Below are 12,234 nucleotides of genomic sequence, written 5' to 3' on the forward strand. Positions count from 1 at the left end.
AATGTCACATTTTAACATTATTCAACTTTAAATTATTCATGTTTGGATTTCTGTTGCTTGTATTAGTAGAAGTTTAAATTATTATTATATTTTGTACATTCTTGTGGTGAGAGCGCTTGCCCACGGTCAGCGGGTTGGTCCCAGCTAAGCCTGTCACAATAAAAAAGTTTGAAGTAGAAAATATTGCATATTGGTCAGGCCACATGCTTTGACGGTACTTTACAACAACTTTTCGTCTGGAACCATATTCTGTCTTCACAATTTCGGAGGCATGACAGACGGATTAACCAATCAGAGAAACGCATGGTTTGTTCATATCTAACAAACATAGTGGCTTACGAGTAAAAAAGCCGCAGAGTTTTGCAGAATCAATGAGTGAAGTACTAAACTCTAAAAATAGGAGGTAAAAGAAGCTATATATTTTGTTCCGATTTTTTCTCTTTTTCTTCTTTTCTTTTTTGATAGGGATAAGCATGTACATTAAACATGTAACACACTAAAACATTTACAGCCAAGGCCAGTTTAAAGTGTCCGTCCCTTGATGCAAGAATGTTAGAGAGGAGATATTTTATGTAATTGAGAGACACGTGCTACAAATTAGCGACTGTGGTTGGACCATACCAAGTTAAAGCAGTTGTTGGACAGCCTTTATAGTCTGGTTCCAGACCCTTCTGCATTTGAAAAGTGTAGGAAGGACTGACTTACCAGGCAAGTGTCCTTGGGTATTGCATTACAATTGCATTATTAAAAAGAACATATGCTGTCCCCTGCCTATCCCACCAACCATTTGACCTCCAACCCAACCCTCATTCCCAGATATCTGATGGATCAAATATTAAATTGTGCTAAACTTGACCCACTGCTCTCTTGAATTTCACATACCTGTGCATCACACTGTGTTACTTCAGAAATTCAACTGAATCTGAAACTCTTGTCAAACTTTGTAAAATAACTTGTTCTGCTTGTGGACAACTGGCACAAATTTTGTTGACATAGATAAAAAAAATCCTAAATGAGCTTGTTGGAGTGAGCCATGCACGCTGCGGCCCGCTTGTGTGGAAAGTCATTTATAAACGCCAAGGGTAGTCATTCATGCTCAATGATTTAGGACTTTCAAAACACATTTCTGGCTCATTTGAATAATAATGGTCATAAAAAACATTGCCCGAGGCACGGCAAGCATACATCAAGCAACAACAAATGCCTTGTGAAGTTGTCGGAAAGACCAAAAACACGAAAACAATTAGGAAACACAAGTTAATTTGAGAAGGACTGCTTTGTTCTCATGTTAATAAGTTTGAAAGATGAGTCTTGTAGTTTTGGCTGCAGACTGATTGGTACAGGCAGGCAGACAGCTATTAGACATATAGGCACTTAAAATATGCCTTCCTTCATTCTTTGTACTTGACTTAATCACGCCAGGTTACAGATCAAACAAGGAGATCCACATCACAACATCAAAACTAGCATGCAATTAAGGCTGAGTATAGTCTTCATCTGTCCAAAGGCTTTCATTGTCCGGCTCACTTAGCGGCAAAAACATGCGCCGGGAATCAAAAGATGAGGGCAATTACCTATCACCACAGGAAAGAAAAGCAATCAAAAAAAAGCACAATTGTTTATTTTATGATCCAATCTAGTCATGCCACACTCCTTGTCATTACAAACAAAAAGGTAGCATAAGATTGCTGTTATAATATTATATAATTAGCATGGCGGCAAATGTAAAAATCAAAAGAGGGAGAAAATTACAACTTGATGTGTCTCCGGTGTTGTTCCCATTGTTGTCTGAATCCTTTCTCTACACCTGTGTTGTTATGACAGTATTTTAATGAAGCAGAAATTAGATCTAAAATCAGAATTAATTGAGAAAATATAATCGGGAACTCAATACTGGTTTTGGAGGAGATTGTTTTAATTATTTTCAGACTGGAAACTGAAAATATTGAGCTTGGGAACAATAGTGTTGCTGTAATCAACAGAGAACTATTTGCTTATGTCTTTAAGGTGATCTATGTAACTTTACTGGTGGAGGGTCCTGCTACCTGCTTGTATCCATAGAGATGTTATTGCTTGGTCCTGGAATGTTCCATAGTATGGCATTCAACTTTTTCATATTGCATTTATTTTATTATGAGTATTTGTATTGCTCAAAAATACAGTGAAAAACATGCTTTCTTAGTGTGAGTGAGCTCGCCTCGCCACAGAGCTGACCTGTAACTTGGCCTAGTGGCATCACCTGCTTTTCCCTGTGGAGATAAGTTTAAAGCCATACTGAGGAACATTCCAAGTAAAGCAATAATGTGTACATGGAGACCGTCAGAAAAGTTACATATTGCAGCATTAATTACTATAATGTTTTGGCATTAATTTAAAGGCAAAGAATGCAGGCTGCTCTTGTCTCTCATAAAGGTGGTTGTGGGTTTGATTCTCTGACCACTAAACCCACAGTCATTAAAGTAAAGACCTGTAGTGGAGAGTGACTGGACCAAGGCCTTTACATGAACTGGTCTTTTATTTGTGTGAATGTGTTTTTTCCTGTTGATATTTTAGCATCAACCTGCCAAGGGACTGAAGATGAAAATTGGGGTTATAATCTTTACATATTCACATGCATAAGTTTCATTACTATGTGTCCCTTAACAAATATGTAAGCAAAATCATCTGTCATCTGGACAGGTTTATAAATGTCTAGGGCAAGTTGCAGGTTGAACTCCTCCCTTTGGGGCGGTACTAATCTACCTCATAGGGAAGTATACATTCCTCTGAAAGTACTTTTCAGACTGATAATGGTTTCTTCTGGATGGGATGTACATTTCCAACTATATTAAGATTGGTCAAATGCAGAGAAATGCAGAAACCGTAGCTTCAGAGATCAGTCACAGGGTCGTACGGCCACATTGTAAAGCTCAGTCCACTTCAGTTTACATTGATAGTGACTATAAACTGCACTAGAAATTGTATTACATTATAACATACATGTACTGCATTTGTAAATGTGGTAAAGTAATCATCACTTTAAGCACACCAGATGGTTTTGGACATCTTTTTTTTTTCTTCTCAGTTTTAAGCTACATCTCGAAGTCTTTTATGTCTTTTTGCTGCTTGTACAATGTACCCTCAATAATGGTCTTTTATTGTTTATTGCGTGTACCTCTTCCTGCTGTCTGCCTCCACTAGAGACCGTGTACACCCGCTGCCACTCCACGCCACACACATGAAACGCTACACCCTGACACACATCCTGGTGCATTGAGGACAATCCCCAACGCAGCCGCCCAGGTGGAAGAGACACAAACAAACATGCGCTGACTATAAAAGCTCGCAGCAAAACAATGCAAAAATATATTAATATTTAAAGAGATCATTTGCAAGATTGGTATAATTAGCAGCTCATATTCATGTATTCACTTCAGGGATATCACAGCGAGACATGTCGACTTATTCAAATACAATGCAACATGTCACAGGGTGCGTATATGCAAATTCACATATGCCGCTAATTACGCATCGCCTGTCACTAAAAACCAGGAAAAATGTTCAAAGATGTCTGTGCACTGTGCTCTGGCTGCTCAGGTCTAATTAAAACATGCTCGTCCCCAAGGCCTTATCAAAGCCACTTGAAATATGTACATCTCAAATAATGGAGAATTAGCTAAATAAAGGACCTCCCTGGTGCTGCTTCTGTCCCGCTATAACTAACTTGATTGAAATTGAGAGACCGCTGCAGGGATTTGTGGATATTTTGACCCAAGGCAGGGAAAGTTTTATTTTGACATCTCGTCCCACTGGTACTACGCAGGATTTGTGATTCTACTTGACACACAAGATGGTGGTGTCATTTTAATGAGCCAGAAATGAGAAGTAAAGCTGCTAATTAACCAAGTGGTACAGTGTATAGAGAGCAGATGAATTATTCTTCACGTGCGGCTTAGGATTGATTAGAGTATTTATTTTAAGAATCAAAGGAGAATCAAAAGTTTGAACGGTGTGCGGTGACGAGGGTGTGGAAACTTTTGGCGTGGCCCTTAAGAATACAAGAGTTGAAGCAGTAATTTCATCATTTGTATTTCTACTACACTTAACTAATATTAATAGCATTTTTGCAGCACGTTTCTATTGCATTTTACAATATTAACAAGACATTATTCATTCACTCCCCACATTTGATGGAGGTTAGCGGTTACATTGTTAATACAAATGTGGATGAAGTGTCTTGCCTGTGGAGACAGCAACATGCATGGTCTAAGCTGTGATTGAACTGGCGACCTTTGGATTGCTTCGATTATTTCAAAATTGTTTAGGAAGAAATATGTAGTCCAATATGTAAATGAATCAGGTTAATTTGGTCTTCTGATAATTTATTTAAAAGGCTTATTCCAGACCCGAGTTTGGTTCTTTATCATGCTTGATAGTGACGACTGCTCACTCACATTCTTCTTCAGAGTTCTCACGTGATGTTGCTGGTCAGCTGATTCACACACTATAAACCAGGACAACGGGGCCCGTTTTACTCTCTCACACCTGTCATACCGTCCCAAAGAAGGCAGATTGCATATGGCGCTGTCGTATACCTCTACCAGTCGGAAGACCGCACCAAAACCTGTGTAAATCAGCTGACCAGACACCTCTGAAGAAGATTGTGAGTGGGCAGTCGAAACTGTCAGGTATAAAAAAACAAACAGACTCTGGTCTTAGAAAAAAAACTTTTTAAAACATTTAAAATAAATATTTATCCATCTAAGTAAAAAAGTAAAAAAAAAAAAAAAAGTATATTGTTATATCGCTTTCCTCTTCTTTTGGCAATTCAGGGATATGCCATTGTATTCAAAGCAGAGGTAACATTGACTTTATTGTCTCGTATTCAGTCAATTAATATGCTGCTTATGTTCCACTGTATGTTCTGTAAGTCTGGACTACAGTGCACATTCCCGCGAATCGCCTCCGACAAAGGTGACATGAAACACAGCATAATTTAAAACTGCGGGTGTGTAACTGCCACCTCAGTCAAAAATGATTGCCCAAAAAGGACGTTTGCATCTCACTCTTTTGCTTTCAAGTACCTCAGCTGTATACCTGCATACATAATGGCGTGCATTTGCATTCACGCACACAGAGAGGCCAACCAGGGCTCCCCATTCTGTGGCGTGCAGAGGAGCTGTCCATGTCTGAGGGAAATGTATGCAGCTCAAATCAAAGTGATGTTGCACACACAGTAATCTTTCTCTATTAAGGATGTCACTTTTTGCAATCTTTCAGCAATCCCAGCCCTAATATCCTCCACTACTCCAGCCAGCCACACATGCACGCATACATACTATATAGGCACGCACTTTGTAGGTCCTAGCTAAAGGGAGGCAGTGAAGTGTGGCGCTCAGATAGGAGGCCCTGAAAACCCTTGATTAGGACAGGAAGTCATGTGTGTAAAATTCAGAGTGGGAGTGTGTCTTTGTGAGGCTTTGTGTGTTGTGCAAGAGGCAGGGGGGCACGTCCTATAGCGATCATAATTAACCAACGTAAAGGTAAATAGTAATATGAAATTAATTACACGCTTACAGTGAATCCCTTTGTACCTTTCCGGAGCGGGCAGCGTTCTAATTTCGAGGTAAAATAATTAGATCCGGAGCTGTTTTGGATGGAAATGAAACGCCTCGCCTCTGCTATGAAAGGCAAATTATTTACACTTGGTTTGTTTCTGATGATAAAATTCAAAATGGAGGCCCGGCAGTCTTGTGAACTGGAGATAAAGGTGGCTATTGTCTAATTCCACTGATCTTCCTCAGGTGATTTTCTTCCTCTTTTTTTTTTCATTTTGATTAAACTTGACTCACTCCGCATTGCCCTGTTGCACAAACCTCATCTTGAAGCAATTAGCACACAAATGCACCATGAGATAACTTTATTTACATCTTTGTATTCCAGTGCAGTTCAGCAGTCTGATGTCATGTCCATTACATTTTGCTTATTGCTTTTCTGTACACAAATAAAAAGACTGATTAAAAAATTGATCAAATTGAAAAAGCAGCAGAGAGACATCCTTTTAGGTTGTATTTTGTGGTAGATTATTTAGTTATTTATTGAATATTGCATAACCTTGAATGTTGCCTTTGACAGCACCATCTTGCAGAAAATAAAAATATGAATCACCCCAGCCTTTCTACAAACTCTTGTAGAGACACTTAAAGGTGCACCATGTAACCTTTCTAGCTTGCCTCCTGCATGTTAAGTTACTGCCATATTGTGGAACATTCCAGAAATACGCAACAATATCTTCATGAAATACACATTTTGATTGTATTTTTTTTCAAAGTGAGACTTTTGATGATTTGGTTGTTGCTTTTTATGTTGTATCTTACTTTATTTTCTAAATCCCCTCTTTGGTTCTCCAAATCTTTTTTCTTGCAGACTGGATTATCACAATATACACTGTTTGTGTTGTATTTGCGTCATTGGAAAAATGGCTTTTTCTTGCTTTCTCCTTGATAGCTTGAAAAATAATTGGGTTTCTTTGTTATCTATTGACAATGTTGTGTTATTTTGCTGCCTATAAGTCACACACTTGGAAACAAACGCATTGAGGGGAAATTCTTAACCTTGATTCTTTATATCTTATAGCTAAATAAAACCTTGCACCCTTATTACAATGTGATGTCACCCCTTATGGAAAAAAACACACCCCACGTACACCTTGCAATTTAGAGCACATTTAGTATTATTGACCACGGCCTATGTAGGAGCCCTATAATTTCAGACGCCAAGTACAAATTTCACAACGGGGATTCTAATATTCTTTGGATTGAAGGTGCTTTAGTTTAACGCCACACCAAACATTAGGAGGGGTAAAAAGGTGGGCAATGCCTCAATGCAGATGGAGTTATCTGAAATCATGGCTCCGCTGTTTAGTCGTTAGCACCCTTCTCGCTCTCTACCTCATCTCCTTGCTCGCCCCTTCCTTCTCAATTGTGTCCCTCGCCTCTGGAAAATGGGAGTCATTTGTTTGTGTGAACTTCCCATAACCCTCCACGCTGCAGACAGTTATCATTCAGAGTGGGCCCGGACTCGTAATACCTCTTCTGTTTCGTCTGGCCGTCCCGGTGCGGCACTGCGTCTGCTCCAGCTCACTCTCACTATGCGTCATCACCAACGACTGCCATCTTTCTCCTGCCTTTACCTCGCCTTTCTTCATCGTCTACCCCAATTTACACCAACCCAGGCTGTATGAATATGGACAAAGGGATATATTACTCTATTAAAAGTCTAAAAACATGCATAGACCACTGTCAAGGCACGGTTCCTAACTTGTAACAGTGAGTGCAAAGGGGTGCGAAACTTGTTCTAGTTCAGGGCTCAGGAGCACATGCTATTTGTATCGATCCCTGTCACAATTTCACATTTTGAAGTGCAATATATGTTACGATAACATTGAAACTACTTGTTGCCACTGACACAAGAACCCTAAAGCATCAAGTAAACTCTTTTCTAAATGTAAAATACTGTTAGAAAACGTGAGCTGCAACAAGTAAATAGTAGAATTAAACACTTAAGTAGTTAGTTAGCATCTATAATGTGTCATAGAAGTTTCAGATACAGCTCAGATTTTATACTATACGAATCTATGATTTATTGAACATCGGTGATATAGTAAATGTAATGGCAGGGCTATCCAGTGAAACACAAAGCTACCATTATTTTAAAAACATGAAGTGGTAAGTATTTGTATTTCAAAATGTTTAAAACTAAATGTTTTAGTGCGTATAAGTAACATGGGAATTTTCCGCTTTCCTTTAAATGTGGCATGTACATTTCTAGTCCAATGTCATTTGATTAATCCCATATTTTCTTATCATCCACCCTGTCATCTTCTCAGACATATTCTTCTATTCTAACAAGCCCCTGCTGTTCTGAGTGGTCCACCCCTTCTCATTTTCCTAATGTACCCCACTGTGCAGACACACCCTCGACTGGGCCCTAGCCTCTAATGTTATTGCCCCAACCCTGTCTCCATTATAATGGTATGAACACGGCCTTCTCTATCTGGTGCGGTGCATATGCTTCATTTTTGTTTATCCATATGGTTTGTATATTATTCTCCAGGCATAACTCAAGCTTAAATAAATAAATAATCATAATACAAAAGATATTACTGTGGAACACAGGGTGGAAATAATTATGGATTAAGAATGTTTTTAAAGTCTTACAACAGAAAGATAATGTTACTCAACGTATTTAAGTGTGCTGTACACCAAAATCTAGAAGTATTCAACATTCTTGATGTTGCAATACTTTCTATACTATTTCTTCCACTTCCACCACCAAATTCTCTTCTCCCCTTCTTCTTCTTATATTGCACATTTTATTAACAAAACTGTTTCCAAAGTGCTGCACATAGAAAACAATAAAAAACAGCAAAAGGTTCAATAACTCCTCAATTTGATTTTACTAGTCTTAAAACAATATTATCAGCAAAAGCAAAGCAAAGGAAACCCTTGAACCATAAAATAGCAATACATTTGTAAAATAAGATTAAAGACACAGAGGACCCCACAACTAAAGCTGTGTTAAAAGCCAGATATTTTTTATTGTTTCAGCTGGAATATTGTCATAAATAAACAACATAAGACTTGTTGGGAGTCAAATTTGTTCTAAATGACTTGATCAAGAGGGATCAGGAAAATGGGGAGAAATAGTGATTTTAAGGCGGATTGTCATTGAAGGCCAAGGAGAGTCTTAACCTGCGTGGCACTCCCTTTAATCCTTCATTTATGTGAACTCAGCTTTGGAAATGAAGCAGTCACTGTATTTTCCCATCACTCGTTGTGCAGCAGCCTCACATGTATTCTAACACACACACTCACATATATATATAGGACTGGGATGGAGACACAGAAAATCACTCAGGAGAGGTCTTAAATTCATTCCCGAGTTGGAGGCAGAGATTCATAGAGCATCACCTTGTCTCCTGGAGGAGGAATCATCGGATATGTGGGAGACAGAGGGGAATTATGGGTAAATGCACTGGTGAGGAATGATAGTCGGCAATCTCCGGCACTAATCTGGCATCTTTGACACATGCCATTCATTTCAGACCTGGCCAATATTCCCATATCGCAAGTTGCAAAAGTGTAACTTCTTTGCAATGTTTTTTTTTTTTATATATATTGTCCAGATTTATTATTTTACGTTCCAAAATGCAAAAAAGTAAGGTCACAAGTGTTAAAAAAGTTGATTACGTTTACTTTTAAGTCAAAATATGTAAGCGACACACATCTAAAATTAATACCAATGTTTAATATAAGCAAGTCGTTGACCCTTATGCTAATACAGTATCCCAACTTATTTTTAAATATATTTTTTACTTTAACTTTTCAAATTCATTTTCACTTGAAATGACAGAGGAAAGGGCAAAGGAAATTGACACGAGCCACTGAGGTGATGCATAACCATAGACGTGTACTGCCATCTAGTGGACATTCATGTTCAGACGAGCGTGAAGCCGCAGATGGACAGAATATGGTGGATTTTTTTTTATTATTAAATCACTCCAAAAATCTTAATTTGGAAATGATTGTACACAAAGTGCGTTTTTAATGCAACTGAAATTAGTTTTTTGTTTTGTTTTTTTGCAATGAACTAAAAAAACTAAACGTAAAACCAACAAATAAAAAAACTGTGAGGTGTGCATAAATATGAATTGCTGTCCGTCTGTATGTTTCTCTGTGTTGTACCACTTTAGGCCCTTAGTCGCTGGACTAAACTCTTGTTGCGGGACTAAACTCTTGTTTGTTTATACATTTCTATATAACAGAATACATATATAATAAATCCATCCCTTGTTTTTATTCAATTGGAGTGTATATGTTGATTACAAGGCTGAAAATTAAGTTTCCCCTACCTCAGTCTTTTATATGGTGGGGTCCATCTGTGAATATAATGAGGATAATAAATTAAATCTGTATTAACCTGTCCATTTGCTATAACAAACGTGAGGGGAACATGCAAGTTAAAGTATTGGTCCACAAGCCAACACCAAACAAAATTTAAAACATAAAACTATTCTCTCTCCTCAGTCCTGTCTGGCTCCTTCGCTCCCCCTCCTCTCGTCCTCTCCTCCCCCAGAGGTGTAACCAGCATCACACCGACCAGCGTGTTTCAGATGAGATGTGTGACTGGCATGCTAACACACAGTTTTATCTGAGGCAGAGAGAGAGACAGCGCACCCACATCTCCTCACTGTAGACCTTTGATTAAAGTACTTTGGGCCCCAAAACACACACATAAATATATATACTGGAATGTACACAGCCCCCCTAAAGATTGTAAATAAATTGCAGGTAGAGACACACACAGAATAAACCTGTAAACACACTTCTTCATTGGTGAGTGGTTGTTGTTTTGACCCCAGTCGGCTTCCTTGTCCATTATGGTGTTGATAGTGAGGATTTGGCCATGTTGATTCTAGACAGCAGCACATCCACTCTCTTCCATAAATAACCTGCATTGTTTGAGTCACACAGCAAAATATATGTAGTGAGAGCTCCCGGTTCGAATTGCCCGCTGCAAACAGCTATTTCCAAACTGCAGGGGTATTATGTGAATGTTAGAGGGTTGCTTTTGGTACATTTAAGTAAAAAAAATACTTTAAGTTAGTGTCTTAATATTCAGGTGTCTAAACTATGACAAAACAGTGGCAAAATTAACATCAACAATAGGATTGATCTAAAATAGGTTTGAGTATGATGTATTGTTGTTAGATTATATTAAAAAAAAAAAAAAACTAACCAATACAAAAAACTATATGGAAACTAGATCCATCATTTATACTCAAGTATCAACACAAAAAACTGGACATTTCTAAATTATTTTAAAGTTATCTTCATCTATTTTATAATAAGTTCACATGGTAATATAAAAATAATAAAAATGTATTATTGTTGAAACAAAATTAGTTATTAGAATCAAGCCTTTCTTTCAGTATAAAAATTGAACATTTAGTATTGTGTCAACACTGGAACCCGTAAATAATATGAATAATATCAATTGTACTTCTTGTTCTGGAGACACCACAGCTTCACATCCACATTTGCTTTGATATGGACATGTTTATGCATTTGGACCTGGACCAGGCTTTTTAGAAACATTGCCTTTTGACACATGATGGAAATAGTAGAATAAATAGTGGCAGCTTCAAGCCACTACTCAAAACATTTACTTGCAATTTTGTGACTTATATCCACTGTACATCTTGTACTTGTACATTGCTATTTACAGGTATTGTTGATTTGACCCTAGTCTTGTTGTATGTCCATTATAATGTTGAAAGTGAGGATTTGGCCGCTGCCGCATATCCACTCTCCTCTTTTCTTTCCACACAACAATATACATTATAGACAGTAACAGCAGTTGGATTCTCTCGCATCCATCCACAGCTGAGTTTATCGTTGCAAACAAAATCACTAATTTCAAAGCTCACTTTCAGCATGCAGCTATACACTAAGGTTTAGAGGCGTTTTGTATTGGACATGTTGTTGTAGGGAAAGCTAGTTTTGATTTTAGATGAGCAGCATTATCCAGCCGTGCCGTCTCAATAGTCTGCCAATACGAGCGCTCTATCTCAGACCAGTGGAAAAGCAGGGAGCATGATGACTTCCATAAGCAAAGTAATAGACAAACCTCATGCTGTTTTATTGCTGAAGGGGAGCCCATATTGAAATAACTATTTGTCAATTTGGCTTTGTTTTGGTCAATTTTATTTTTTATTTTTGGAAAAGTGAGGAAAAAATAATGTATTTAAAAATGATTTGTTGTCTGACTGGTTTCAGATTGCAAAGGGACATCTCTTCTCGATCTCACTATATTAGCAATGTTTGGACAAAATTGTTGACAAAGAATGACCAGAAAACGATGCTTCAAGATATTGTATGTATTCAAAACTGTTTGAAATATTTACTCAATAAAAGGTACAACAAATGAGAAAATTAAATCACACATCTGATTCATTAAGTAATAAATAAATTGACAATATTTAAAACCTGGTTAAATAAGTTACCATGGCAGGGTTAAAAAAAACAACAACATAATTGTTATTGTTTATATTAATTAAATTACACTCTTCCACCTAATTTTTGAACATGAATGTGGCTCAGTTCATAACTGTGTTTCCTAAACACAAAGGTAAATTAACTTAATAAAAAGTATACAATATGCACAGCTTTGATTCAAATTTCAAATGTACAT

Source organism: Eucyclogobius newberryi, unplaced genomic scaffold (genome assembly GCF_026437365.1).
Source record: "Eucyclogobius newberryi isolate DKJ021-1_F unplaced genomic scaffold, fEucNew1.0.hap1 SCAF_18, whole genome shotgun sequence".
Lineage (NCBI taxonomy): Eukaryota > Metazoa > Chordata > Actinopteri > Gobiiformes > Gobiidae > Eucyclogobius > Eucyclogobius newberryi.